Source organism: Narcine bancroftii, chromosome 4 (genome assembly GCF_036971445.1).
Source record: "Narcine bancroftii isolate sNarBan1 chromosome 4, sNarBan1.hap1, whole genome shotgun sequence".
Classification (NCBI taxonomy): domain Eukaryota; kingdom Metazoa; phylum Chordata; class Chondrichthyes; order Torpediniformes; family Narcinidae; genus Narcine; species Narcine bancroftii.
The window spans coordinates 234,368,970-234,381,948 of NC_091472.1; the positions used below are offsets into that span (position 1 = coordinate 234,368,970).

Sequence of the window (12,979 nt, forward strand, 5' to 3'; positions counted from 1 at the left end):
GTCCAAGATTTTGTATTACTTAGAAGAAAGATCTCTGGATTTTTTGGTATGTTGCTTTTTGTGATTTTATTTAATACCTGGTTTAGATCTTCCCAAAACTTTTCCACTTTCTCACATGCCCAAATTGCATGTACTGTTGTTCCCATTTCCTTCTTCCAACGAAAACATCTGTCTGATACTGTTGGGTCCCATTTATTTAACTTTTTGGGCGTGGTGTATAGCCTGTGTAACCAATTATATTGTATCATGCGTATCCTCGTGTTTATTGTATTTCTCATAGTTCCGGAGCATGATGTTCCAAACTGTTGATTTTGGTAATTCTAACATTTGGGTTCTGTCTCTTACTGTTTTATTCTTGTTTTTCAGCTTCATAATGGCTTCTTTGACTTTCATTGGCACAACTCTGGTCATCATGTTGAAAAATGGTAACTCTAGACTCCAGAAGTGATTCAAAGCAAGCCTAGCTCTCTTATACCTGCACCAATGAAGTAATTAAACATATCTGAGTCATCACAAGCACCTGTGAAGCCAAATATCTCAAACATTATAGTGTCCTGAAATGGGAGAACTATGAATAAAAATGGCTGCAATTTCAACATGGTCAAACCAAAATGCGTGTGGGAGCGGGGCACGCGCATGAGAGCGGGTTTGTATATATAGTCATAGAAAAAAGGAATACATGTACATGTATATGAGATTGTGAACTGCCATCGTTGGCAGGACACGGTATATGACTGTACAGGCCTATGTGAAAAATTATAAATAAAATATTCAAAAAGAATCTGCCCTCTTTTCAAAGAGGCAACAAATGTGGCTATTTTCTTCCACGATAAAGTCAGAAACCCAGACAAGGGTTAAAACAAAGTGGCCATACAAAAATTAGCCAATAGAATTCTGTCCTCTTTTCCAAAAGATAGAGAAGTGGTCTTTCTATTTCAAAAGCCACTTATTCTGTATTCCCCTTTTCCCAAGAGTAACACACAACAGCACCTATTCTGGTTACTGTAATTCAACCCTGTCTTTCACAATGTTCCAACCCGTGTGTCACAGGGTTTTGACTTCTGTACTCTCCAAACTGAACTGATCCAAAAATGTCTGAATTCAATAATATATTTCTCCAAATCATGTGACAGTTACATCATCAATGAGGTCAGTCCAATTCTTGGAAACCACATGACTATCAGTTTTATTTCTACCAAAATTCTGTTCTTTTTTCAAAACCACTTCCTATCCATAACAACCTCTGACCTCATCTCTGTTCAAGAGGCTTAAGTGGTTTTGTTTAAAAACAAATGGCTTCCTCAGCAGTTCTTATTGAGTACTTAGATACTTCAGTTTTTAATAAAGCAAACACTCCATTGTTCTTCAATAATTAAGAACCACTTCAGATCCATTAGATGTCTTTCCAAGACGCTGTGACTGAGAATGAACTCTCTTCTCAGAGTACAATGGTTCTCTGTAAATGTGCAGTGACCCTGTACCAGCTAAGAATACATATACAATATTTTAACTCTATAATTTAATTTACTAAGACATTTTTATAAGAAATATAACTAACCTTAACCTAATTATTACTATTAGCATAGATCCATAACAGTACAGTAAATAGAGTTCATTCAGTTTGGCTGCATGAATTGGATTTGTGATGGATTGAAGCTTTGATGTTATCATGTTGCAAATACAAAAATGGCATTGAATTTCCAAAGCATTCTCATCAATGTATGAGAATATGTCCAAATTGACCACAAGAATAAGAAAGAACCACCACTGTGCACCCCCATGTTCCCTGATTATCCTTTCCTGTCTATATCGAAGGATGATATGCAGACCACCTTCAGGAGAATGAATCTGAGGAAAGCATCTGGTCTGGACTGAATACCCAGCTGAGTATTAAAAATCTGTGCTGACTAACCTACCAACTTATTTAGATACCTTCAACATCCAACAGAGCATTGTACCCATCTGTTTCTAATAGGTATCAATCATACCTGTGCCCAAGAGTGTGGTAACCTACTTAAATAACTATCAACTTGTCGCACTCACATCAACAGTGAAGAAGTGTTTTGAAAGCCTGGTGCTGAAGTGTATCATATCCTGTCTGAGCAGTGACATGGATCCGTTCCAGTTCACTTATCATAGAAACAAGTCTACGGTGAATGCCATCTCACTGGCTCTGCACAAAGCCTTGGTGCACCTGGATAGCAAAGATGCATTCATCAGGATGCTCTTTATCAACTACAGTTCAGCATTTAACAACAAAATGCCCTCAACACTGATCAGCAAATTCCAAGACTGGACTCAACACCCAACTGTGTAATTGGATCCTTGATTTCTTCAACTACAGACCACAATCTGCAAGGATTGGTGAGAATCCCCATCAATACTGGAGCATCACAGGGCTGCATTTTTAGCCTACACCTATGACTATGTGGCTCAGTATGACAAAAACACCATCTACAAATTTGCCAATGAGTCAGCATAGAGGAGGGAGATTTAAAACTCGTCCGAACAGTGCATCAACAACCTCACACCAAAACCAAAGAGCTATTGTTGACTTCAGGAAGAAAAAAACAGATGTGTACAATCCAGTGATCACTGGGGATCAGAGGTGGAGAGGGTGAGGAAATTTAAGTTCTTGGGAGTCATGATCTTGGATAATATTCCCTGAACCCAACACGTTAATGGCATTGTGTGAGGTTAAAAACACGAAATGCTGGAGAAGCTCAGCAGGTCAAACAGTCTCCTTTATGTAGCAAAGGTAAAAATACAGAATTGACGTTTCAGGCATCATGTGAAATGTTGCATTTTGGAAGGGCAAACCAAGGTAGGATATACACAATAAATGGTAAGGCACTGAGGAGTGTGAAGGAGCAAAGAGATCTAGGAATACAGATAAATCGTTCCCTGAAGGTGATGTCACATGTGGACAGGGTTGTAAAGAGAGCTTTTGGCATCTTAGCCTTTATAAATCAAAGTTTTCAGTATAGGAGTTGGAATGTTATGTTGAAGTTGTTTAAGACATTGGTGAGGCCAAATTTAGAATATTGTGTGTAGTTCTGGTTGCCTAACTACAGGAAGGATAAGAGAACAGAGAAGATTGACTAGGATGTTGCCGGATCTTCAGGAGTTGAGTTACAGGGAAAGATTAAACAGGTTAGGACTTTATTTCTTTGAGCAAAGAAGAATGAAGGGAGATATGATAGAGGTTTATAAGATTATGACAGGTATGAACAGAGTGGATGCGAGTAGATTTTTTCCACTTAAGATTAGGGGAGATAAATACAAGAGGTCAAGCTTTAAAGCTGAAAGGGGAAAAGTTTCGGGGGAACATTAGGGGAAGGTTTTTCACTCAGAGAGTGGTGGGAGTGTGGAATGAGCTGCCATCTGATGTAGTGAATGTGGGCTCGATCTCAAGTTTAAAGAATAAATTGGATAGATACATGTATGGGAGAGGTCTGGAGGATTATGGAATGGGGGAGGTCAATGGGACTAGCGGAATAATGGTTGGCACAGACTAGAAGGGCCGAATGTCCTGTTTTCCATGCTGTAGCATTCTTTGGTTCTATGAAAGCACATCAGGAGTTTGTGGAGGTTTGGTATAACAATGGAAACACTAGCAAATTTCACTTGTGTGGTGGAAAGTGTGCTAACCGCCTGTATCATGGTCTGGTATAGGGACACTCATACCAGAAAATCTTTGGGGGAAACGCTGCCATTGGAGAGCAGCAGCAATCATCGAGGATCCACACCACCCAGCACACGATCTGTCCTCACTGCTGCCATCAGGAAAGAGGTACCTGTACAGGTGTCACAAGACTTGCACCACCACATTCAGGAACAGCTGCTCCCCCTCCACCATCAGACTCCTCAACAATAAACTCAATCATGGACTCATTTAAGGACTCTTACTTTTGCATGATTGATTTTTGTTCCCTCTCTGTATTGCACAGATGTTTATATTTCTTTACTTGTTTGCATATGTACATTGTGTACAGTTTTTTCTTGCACTGATTCTGCCTTGTCTGCAGGAAAAAGAATCTCCGGGTTCTATGTGATGTCATGTATATAAATGTATATATAAATATATAAATGTATATATATGACAATAAATCTGAATCTAAAGCATGAAACACTGCAGATACCATGATTGAAGTAAAACCACACTGGAGAAATTCAGCAAACAGTGTACTCTACGTAGCAAAAACAAGGATACATAGCCAAAGTTTTAGGCTTGAGCTTCATCAAAGTATGACAAAATGTGGGCAGGCACCCGAGCAATAGGGTGGGGGGGAGGGGTTGGAGAGAGGAGGACAGTTCCAAAGGCAGGAGGGCACACCAGCAAGGAGGAGGATGACTCTGTGAACAAATAGGAAATGGGTTGGAGCTAGAGGAAGGAAGACAAATGGAAAGGGAAGGGAGGGCAAATGGAAAGCAGACTTTCAGAAACTGGAGAAGTTAATGCCTTAACATCAACTCTCTCCTCAATGTGTCTTGGCTGAGAGTCAAAATCATCTGAAAGATCAATGAAATCCATATATTTGTCCTTTCCTTGATGTTTCATGTAGTGAAGATATTAGTTGCAAATGGAATTCTAGGAGGAGCTCGTCATCTAGTGGGAGAAGATGCCACTATGTTGATGGTTAGCGAGGAGGGGGTGATGTTGTCGATACACATTGATTGGGTCTGATAATGAAGAAATTGAGGATCCAGTTCCAATGATTAAGCAGTCCCAAATCCATGAGCTTGATTATTAGTTTTACTAGTATGGTGGTTTTACATGCTGTAGTCAATGAACAATAGGTGTTCTTGTGTTCCTGTTGATCTCACAGAGAGTGGAGGAACAGTAAGATGGTATCTACTGTTGACAGTTTTGAAATTAGGTGAACTGAAGGGGGTCCAGGTCCTTCCTGAGAAAACATGATTGTTCCATAATCAACCTCTCAAAGCATTTTGTTGCTGAAGATGCAAGTGCCACCAGCCAATAGTCAATGAGGCAGGTCATTCTGCTCTTTTTGAGCATGGTAACAGGACTTCCGGTCTATGAGCCCATGCCGCTGAAATACCCCAATTAACCTTGATCTCCCATAGGTTTTGAAAGGTGGGAGGAAACTGGAGCATACAGACATGGGGAGAAGAGACAAAATCCTTCCAGCAGACCGTAAGTGAACCCAGGTCTCTGGCTCTGTAATAGTGTTGTACAATCCTCTGCGTTAACCATGCCACCCATTTATGATGGACATTTTAAGCAAAATATACATTTAAAACCATAGAAAATATGAAGTGATAAAGATAAAAAGGTTTAATTTGCAAAGTGGTTATAATCTGGAACTCATTGTTTCACTACATTTATAGAGAATCAGAGATTTCAAAAGGAAAATGAATATGCATCCTGGGGAAAATAATTTTCAGAATTATGAGGAAAGAGATTGGGACTCGGACGAACAAAATTTAATTGCAAAGAGATGCTATAAACTTAACAGCCTTAACAAGTTTAAAATAGAATATTCCCACCATATTCCCTTTTGATCAGAAATTCCCAGCTGCAGTTCCCATCAGCTTCTCAATTTTTAAGTTCTCAACAGTTTGTCTCTCTAAAAAAAACATTCTAACACCCAGATGTTGTCTTCTCCCTACCAAAACTGGGCATCATTCCAACAGATGCCCTTTGAATGAACAGAGTAAACCCGTCCTACAGAAGAAATGCTTTGTTTTGAATGGACATTTACATGAACCACTTCACATGGATAGGAGTTTCTCTCCACTCTTCCACTTAACAAATACAGGGTCACAATTCTGACAATAGAACCCCCTCTGATTCCTAGTACACTTTGGCCCACTCTCACTGTCTTGAGGCAATTCAGTCAAGATCCATTCTTGTCTCTAATTTCCTTCTGGTCTACTTATCCTGCATGTTGCAGTAGGGAGTTAGAAATTGGAGTGGGAGAGAGATTAATTTTACTTTGTAACTATTGAGATCATCCTTGAGCAGTGACCTCACAAAGTGTGTGGGAATGGTAATTTTCAAAAATACATTAGTTCATTAAAAAAATTGACAGGGAAGTGAAAGGATCAGGCCATCCTCATCAGATGCTTTTTGTAAAGTTGTCATTTTTGGCAGACTGTGAAATTATTGCTTGCTTTGGTGGAACTTAAAACATTAATCTTATTTAAAAGTTCCAAAATAATTAATTCATTGCTATAATAAAACAATCTCCTCTGTCGCATTATTAAAAATTATTTATGCAAGACACAAGGAAAAGAAACTGTATCCTGGAGCTAACTATCACTGCTGGATATACTTGAACTTGACATTTGGAATCTGAGAATGAGCTTTGAATGGTAATTTCAGTCTGTGTTAAATAATTTTCATTCAATAACCTCCAGATATCATTAGAAAGTCAGTCTTATATTTTCAAGGCTTTAATAATGTTCATTCTGTTGGCTCACATTCTAAACATTACACTCCACATATACTAGGTATTAATCTCCTTGCAAGAGTTCAAGTATCTTAACATTCATAATATTCTGAGAAAAGGTGAGCAGAAGATCAAAACTGAAGCAAAATACTTCCTTCTTAAAGATAAGATTCACAAATAAGATACAAATTAAACTTTTTTTCCCCCTCATTAGGAATAGTTCCAATTTTGTAGCAGTTGTGCAGAAAGACATGAAAGGGATTTGTATCAATCACCTAAACCAAGGAATTTTGTGGCAACAGTCATACATTTGTTTCTAAATGATTGGTTCCTCCATAGAAAAAAAGACTGCTGACATCCTACATTAATTCAGTGAAGCAATAACAGATATCCAGAACATTGCAAAATCTCCACAAATTCCTTGTCATGCTACATGGAAACCAAAACCAGCATCTTAAATTAATCTTGCATTAACTCACTGTGATAATCTTCACCCCCAATGGGGTCATCAATACCCCTGAGCGTAATGCCCTGCAAAAGATAGTGGACACAGCCGAGGGCATCACAGGCAAAATCCTTCCTACTATCAAGAGCAGCAGCAATCATCAAGGATCCAATACCCAGCTCACACTATGTTCTTGCTGCTACCATCAGGAAAGAGGTATAGGTGCCACAAGACTCGCACCACCAGGTTCAGGAGCAACTACTACCCCCTCCACAACAAACTCAAACAAGGATTCATTTAAGAACTCTTACTTCTGCATTTTATTTATTTTCCTCTCTGTATAGCACAATTTGTTTATATTTATTTTGTTTATATGTGTACATTGAGTACAGTGTCTTGCACTACCAATGAATGATAACTCTGCCTTGCCTGCAGGAAAAAGAATTGTATGTGAGGTCATGTATGTACTCTGACAATAAATCGGAAATATATTTATCATCTTCTTTTCTGTCTCATGGCAGAGAGTTGTGAACTTGGACAGTGCCATCGTGGGCATTAATCTTCACTCCATTTAGGACATCTATAAGAGGCGGTGACTCAAAAACACAGCCGCCATCATCAAGGACCCTCCCCACCATCTTCTCACTGCCACCATCAAGAAGGAGATACAGAAGCCTGAAAACGAACACCCAATGGTACAAAAACAGCTTCTTCCCCTCTGCCATCAGATTCTGAATGGACAATGAACAACAGACACTATCTAACCATTTCTATTCTTTTTTGCACTCATGTTTTTTTTTCAAAAATGTAATTTATAGCAATATTTTCACCTATAAAGCTGCCACAAAACAACAAATGTCATCACACGTGCATGACAATAAATGTAATAATATAATTTACACTGTTGTAGTTGTATCATATATGCCTGTATGGAGCAACAAGAATTTTGGTGTACATTCAGTAGGCGACAATAAATGTCTTACAACATTTTCCTATTCCAGTTTATTACTACACGCTTCTTACAGGACAAACTCCATCTTGACCAAGCATGTTATTTCAAATATTTCTATTCTGTTTGTTTTCAGTTTTTATAAATGTACATCTATCAAAAACTAATCCATCAAAAACTAACTTATAGTATATCAATAAAAAGGCACTATGTGCAGTGTCTCAGTATGAACACTCATTTCCTGTCCTTCCTTGTTTGTGTAAATGTAATATAATCAAGCTGCTACTCAGTGGTTCTCAATCTTTTTCTTTCCACTCACTTACCACTTTAAGTATTCCCTTTGCATATGATTGATTAGTAAGGGATTGCTTAAGGTGGTATGTGGGTGGAAAGAAAAGATTTAAAAACTACTGTTTGACTCGTTATGCCCACTGTTTCAGAACGCCAAATGAAATGGGAAAATGACAATTTTTCTCAAGCAAACGATTTTAGTAACCACTGGGTCTAGAGCAGTGATTCTCAACCTTCCCTTCCCACTCACATGCCAATCTTTTACTGATCACAGAGCACTTATGGCATAGAAGTTACTTAAAGTGGGATGTGATTGGAAAGAAAAAGGTTGAGAACCACCATTATTGTAATTTATATTGAGAACATTTGCATTATATTTAATGTAAATAAAGGGGAAGAAATTTTTTTTAATTTCATTGTCCATGAGACTATGTTGTCATCTTTCTTCATATTCACAAGTCAGGCCAAAAGTTGGATCAAATGAAAATAATGCATGCAACAGAATAACCATTATGGATACATGGTTGCAAAACTCTGACCAAAGTTAAGAAAAAAATATTCCTCAAATTATTAGAATAGTTAATCAAAATTAAAAAAGGAAGAAAAATAACCTACCCAATAAAAGATGGAACAAGTTGGTAGAAAGAAAGAATCTTAACTGAAACTCAAGAAATAGAATAATTTAGGCAATTAAGGAACAGCAAGTGCCAGAAAACATTGCTCATGGTTAGCAACAAATCCTCAAACTATAGTGAAATTGAACACATATTGGGAAGTTATCAACATATTTGAAAAAAAAAAGCTGTGGGGTAGGGACAGTTTAGCACTTATTTTAAGAAGGAATATATGGGTTGGCACCACCTCGAGTGGAAAAAGTCCTGTACAGTGCTGTATTGCTCAGTCAATGATCACAGGCGATTTTATGTATAGACAAAGCAAACCACATAAGCAGTAATTGTCTAGAGGGCAAATTGATAAAATGTTTTCAAGATAGTTTTCCAAATTAGTATGTTAAGAAGTCAGGCAACAGGTTATTTTATATAGAATTTTGCAATCTGAAAGGTTAATTTGTAATAATTGTAATCAAGGAGCCATTGTGGGAAGGTAATTATATAATTTAACATGAAGATTGTTAGTAATTTAGCTTAATCCAAAACCAGGCTCTTCAATCTAAACAAAACAAATGACAAAGCTAAAATACAGCAATTGGGTTAAGCAGATTGGAAAGCTATAATAAAAGGGTGATGACAGACATTAACATTTAAATGAGGTTAAAGAAATTAGGATTCGTTTAAAAAGGTACTCTGGAAGTTAACATAACTGAAAACTAAAATACTCAGCAACTGATGTATCCTAAGGTTTTGAAAATGATGGCATTGAAATAACTCCCTCAACCTGGAAAGTACCCAACACATTCCCACCAAGTAGGGAGGGAAACAGAAAACCACAGACCAGTCATTAGCCTCTAGTAGGGAAATTCTAGAGCCCATAATTTAACAATTCTAAGTCATTTAGAAAAGTGGACAATATCGGAGAAAGAAAAACAACTGTTTTTATTAGGTCTGAAGGCGGGGGGGGGGGGGGGAAACAGACTCGGAAGTGAATAACTTTGTGTATTTAGATTCAGGAACCTTGGTACACTTGGTCTTTCAAAGGTCATTCGGTAAAATACCACACAAGAGGTTACTGAGGAAAATTCATGTCGGAATGACAATAGACCAGCGAGGGTCAGTTAACGGGCGGAAAACAAAGAGCACAAATAGCAGGGACAGGGAAGTGCGACCAGTGGCGTGGCGCAGGGACCTGAGGTGGGGCTCAGCTGCGTAAAGGAACCTAACCTCTGGTGCCCTTGGCAGTGAGCCTCCATCAAGTGGAGTCACTCCGAGCAGGGACGACCGAGCGAGAGTCCGACCCAAGCACACGCACACGAGCCTCAGCTTCTCAACACAGTTCGGTAGCTGGCGATCGCTTTCCTCGGCCTACCTTTGCCACTGACAGCACCAGACACTCATGCACCATGCCCCGGCCTCTTTCGAGTTGCCACCAGCCGCTAGAGCGGCTCCTCCACCGCTTGCGTCCCTGTCGCCAAGCCGACCCCAGACTCGGGCCGTCCGACAGGCCGCCACCGGAAGATAACACCCGGTCCTACTCCAAAATACTTCCCTCACTTCCGTGTCGCCCAGACCAGGAATGGGAGACCTCAAATCTCGGCGTGAACAGCAGCTCATGCGAATCAGAAGCAGTGGCCGTGCCGGAACTCCGCCAGCGACGTATTTCGGGGGGGGGTTCCCGGAACCGATCGCTTCGTGGCTGGCGGGTTGGCAGTGGTGGGGGAAGAATCCAGAGCGCCGGACCTGTGAACGTCAGCGTCCAGGAGAACGTAGAGCGCGCATGCGCGGTTCCCACCTGAGCACCTGCCGACAGGGAAGGCTGTGCTATCATTTGGATTGGGACCCTCATGGATCTCCTCCCGTACTAGACCATACATAATCCTTAGCAATTTTTTTTTTAACTCATAAACGTATCTCAGTGAGTGTAATGGCAATAGTAGTGAGATAAACAACTAGCAAAATTAAAATTACACCTTTAAATGACAGTATCATACGCACAGCCAAAACTATGTATTTACATTTACATAGTTTCATGTGGTTAAAGTGAAAATTCGGTAAGAAAACTGAGCGGAAACCTTTTTTGATTTTTCAAGATTCGGTTTATTGTTAATGCAATAAAACAGTGTCATATTACATGAAATTGAATTTGCCATCGGCAGAAATAGCCTGAACTGCCTATTACGGTCAGAGAAAGAGAAGGCAAGGGGAGTATCTCCCCCCACACCCCCACCGAGTCACCGAGTGTCCGTAGAGCCACACAAAGAGTTCAGTCCAAACCACAGGCAACCTGAGCTCCAGATCCGAACCTACGACATGATCAGGAACGCTTCAACACCTCCTTGCATCCCGGTTCTAATACCTGGTACCCCTTAGGCCAGTTTCGAGCCAGACTCCAGCAGTCCGCAGCCTGGTGTGAGTCTCCTGACAGCGGTCTCCAGCGACCCATAGTCTCCGTGGGTTGCTCACTTTGAGTCTTCAGCAGCCCGTCACATGCATCGATCATTCAGCCAAAGAGCCGCCTCACTGGTCCGCTGCCATGGTCACCATCCTGTGGGTTATCTCCTCTGCTTCTCCTCTCAGACAGGGGATGGTCTCCCCATTTTCTAGTGCTCTGCTCCAGTAATCTGCTCGCCTGGAGACTGCAACCCCTCGTGGCTGCTGCTGACCAGAGACACTGCCATCTTGGATGCAGACCCTGTGATCATGGGATTTTAAATTAAACTGCTGTCAGCTCCTTTAATGGGCCATTCAAAGCCTGTGCAGAGGTGACAGCAGTTGACTGGGCAATTAGACCCCATGGGAGTGCTGTATCTTTGCTCCCTGCAGGTTTGCACCAGCGGCAGTGGGTCCTTCTTTTCCATTAATTACTACTTCATTCTCAAAAAGGTTATTGATATCAATTCACAAATACTAATGACCACAATATTGTAGTAAAAGATGAGAAAATTTGACAAAACCACAGCTATGAAAACAACAGTAAGTGCTTGTAGTGCATACAGACAAAATCATGTGATTTGAAGCATCATTGTAATTGGGTAATAATGACAGCTCTGTCCAGAGCACATAAGAAGGTTCAAAAAATAAATAACCATAGAGTTATAGCCTTGAGAGAATATTGATACACGTAAGCTGGGCTTACAAAAAATGTTTTTGTTGTTATAACTAACTACTGGGATGTTTTTATAAAATATAATAAATTCTGCTGAAACATTGTACAAAAAGTTTATAGACTGTCATTTTGGTGTCACCAACCCTGATGGTATCACCAGTGCAGTCTGCACACCCCCCCCCCCCGAGACACCAGTGGGTGAAGGGCACTGCTCCAAGGAGCGCTCTAGCCTGCTAAGTGTCCCCTCCAGACCAGTTTTGTCCTGTTGCCTCAATAAAGATTCCACTAAGAGTTCAGTCACCTGAAACCTTCTCCGTGTTTCACTCTCCATCAACGCTACCTGGCCTGCTGAATTTCGAACATGTTCTGCTTCTCTTTCTGTCTCTTCTTTGGTTCCCAGGGTTCAGGCAATGTAATCTGACAGTAAATAGAAGTCAACAAGTTGGGGTGGGGAAAATGTGATGAATAAAATGTTTAAAATCTGGGGAAAACTCAAATTTTGCAGTTCACTTAGACAACATTTGTGCAAAAACAAGCATAACAATTCAAGACCCTTCACCTGAACCTGAACTGAAACTGGTCTTTGACCTGCAATGACTGTTTTTATTTCCACAGATGCTCCCTGTGAGTGAACGACAATGGTGGTGGAGAGGGACTTGTTGGGCCTCTGTTCAAGGAAGAAATATTCTGTTCAGAGACCAGTGGTGAGCTCCGGGAATTGGAGCTGAGTTCACTGTTCTTTGTCATCTATACTGTGCCTTCCATAATGATTGGGTCAATGACAGTTTTTTAAAAAAAAATGTTTGCCTCCTGTGATCCAGCTTTAAATTTATGCAAATTCAGGCAAACCATGGCAAAGGTAGTATGCTTTGGATCTTGGGCAGTTCTTATACACTTCCTGGCTTTGCTCTTGCCATCACTCTGATACAGGTTAATCTTGGTCTCATCTGTCCACTATACCTTTTTCCAGAATTCTGTAGGATAATTTAAATACTTCTTGGCCAACTGTAATCTGGCCATCCTTTCTGTGGCTAACTAATGGTTTACATCTGCAGTGTAGCCTCTGTATTTCTTTTAATTGAGTCTTCTGTGGTCAGTAGTCATTGACATGTCCACATCTGCCTCCTGAAGGGTGTTTATGACAGACATTTGGGGATT

The 12,979-nt window shown here is 40.2% G+C and overlaps 1 protein-coding gene across 4 annotated transcripts in view; it reads right to left on the reverse strand.

Moving 5' to 3' along the window:
• The window catches only part of ube2f (ubiquitin-conjugating enzyme E2F (putative)), a 202,353-nt gene extending 191,918 nt beyond the window's left edge, over window positions 1-10,435 (reverse strand). The window contains exon 1 of one of the 4 annotated variants that reach the window (XR_011356456.1): window positions 10,085-10,434. The gene's annotated coding sequence lies outside the window, so the exon portion shown is untranslated. Of the gene's footprint in view, window positions 1-10,084 lie in introns of all 4 variants that reach the window. The other 3 variants (XM_069934352.1, XM_069934355.1, XM_069934354.1) reach the window with 3 other exon arrangements.
• Between the last annotated feature and the right edge of the window lie 2,544 nt (window positions 10,436-12,979).